Source organism: Diabrotica undecimpunctata, unplaced genomic scaffold (assembly GCF_040954645.1).
Source record: "Diabrotica undecimpunctata isolate CICGRU unplaced genomic scaffold, icDiaUnde3 ctg00001615.1, whole genome shotgun sequence".
NCBI classification, from domain to species: Eukaryota; Metazoa; Arthropoda; class Insecta; order Coleoptera; family Chrysomelidae; genus Diabrotica; species Diabrotica undecimpunctata.
Window position 1 is genome coordinate 634 of NW_027312524.1, and position 2,101 is coordinate 2,734.

The following is a 2,101-nucleotide window of genomic DNA, read 5'->3' on the forward strand; positions in this document are numbered from 1 at the left end:
CTTATATGAGTGTATATAAGTAACCAATGAATGAGATACATCACAGTTTAATACATTATTTAACCTTTGCGACATAATATACTATAAGATTTGGATATAGATTCGTCCATTATACATTATAGCCACCACGTAGCCCAGAATTTAATCCGTTTGATTTTGGTGTATGGGGCGTATTAAAACAACGTGTCTATAAGAATGCCATAAACATTTGCAACCAAATATAGGAAGAAATAAATACTGCAACAGTTTCTTTAGAACCAATGATGCTATTTAATATGAGATGATTTTTATGGAATATATTGACAAATGAATTAATGAAAATGGTAGACATATCGAACACTTACTTTAACAAAAAGTTTAGTAATTTAGTTTAACTATTTCTTAATTTGGTTTGTAAACAAAATGTTTTGATTACGACTTTAATTTAACATAAAATATAAAATGTTTGATGTAAAATCCTATTATTCTGTTTTTTGTCATATCCTATTATTAATTATCCTGCTGATATATTTATTTTATTTAATATTTCGTTAACTATTAACTTTAGTTATTGGTATTTTATACCAAAATTTAGATTTATTAATGTTTTTGTCTATTTTTCCTTCGTTGCCTGGGGTAATTGCCTTAACTCAGAAATATGCAGCTGGTTTGTAAAATGCGATTATCTCGTAAACTATTGAGTTTAAAAGTTATTAACAGGTATACCTTTTTTTTGTTGAAATAATATATCTTTAATATTTTGTATCACAAATACAGTTCACTCAAAGAGCAAAAAAGTTAAGTGCAAATTTATGCCACATATGTGGCATATGTGGCGCCCTCTATCCGCTACATCAAAGTGTGCATCAAATTATAATTTCTCATATTTAAAAGTACCCAGTTGTAAATTTTTGTGCATAAATGTTTACAAACATGAAAGTTATAGCCAAAAATAAAATTTTAAATTTGCACTTTAACACCCTGTATCTTTCTTAATATCAACATTTTATTAAAGCAATTTAGCTTAAATCGTAATTTTTTAAAGTGTAGAATCTACTGTTTCTTTTTGTACAATTACTTAAGGACCACCCTGTATACAGACAAAATTGTACTTCACTTAACACAAACTAACAAACCACTAAAAAATTTTTTGATGATTTCAACTTCAACGGTCTTGACGAATGTAACCAACGTAAATATATTTTGATGATATCACCAAATAAATTAAAAAACTAGCAACTGCATTTTACAGCTAAGTAATTAACAACCCCCATTTTTTAGAATAAATAATTTAACAGTCTAAGAAATTAGCAGTCATCAATAATTCTAGTGCAATTTCTGGAGCAATAGAAAATTCAGGTATCTCTGTGGAGCTGTTTGTGTAACGAACTTTGTAGGTAAAGTACATGCAGACCTTTTGTAGTACATGGTATGGGATTTCTCTAAAGTTAACTTCATTTGCTTCATTTTCGGCAAACTGCCCAGGGCCACTTAACATGGCTTTGATAGTGCCAGATATAAGAGCGTGTTCTCTTTTAACTATAAATTCATGACCATCTGATGAAATTAATTTTACATACATAGCATCAGGTCCCATGATGGCAGACAGTACCACAGAAATAAATCAAGAAAGAGTTTATGGAGGATGCTAAGAGTAAATAACTGCTGTAAAATGCAGTTGCTAGTTTTTTAATTTATTTATTTTTACTTCATTAGTAATAATAATTAAATGACAATTGAAATCCTGCAAGGATACCAGAAGAAAAACTATGGAACTTACGGAAAGAAGTTGTAGATTTACTCAGTGGACAAGATCGGTAAATACACATCAAAGCTTCAATTTCTAGTTGAGTAGTTATGATTAGGTCTTGCTGGAAAAACATGTAGGTGTTTACGAATTAAGCAAACAGTTCTAGAATATATAAAGAGGGAAGAGTTAAAATCCCGTGATTTTTGAAGTAGCTTTTGCAATGTGTTATTCTACTGAGGCAAAAAAGATACCGTATTGCTCTTTTTAGCTGTACTAGAATCCCAAAAAAAAGGTCGTATCGAAGATGAGACTCGAACAAAAAAAAAATATGTTATTTTGGAAGATACCAAATTGATTTCCTTCAAAGCAGAT

At 29.5% G+C, this 2,101-nt stretch overlaps 1 pseudogene; it reads right to left on the reverse strand.

Annotated features, from left to right (window-relative positions):
- Nucleotides 1–1,270: 1,270 nt before the first annotated feature.
- Nucleotides 1,271–1,576, reverse strand: LOC140431654 (elongin-C pseudogene; annotated as a pseudogene).
- Between the last annotated feature and the right edge of the window lie 525 nt (nucleotides 1,577–2,101).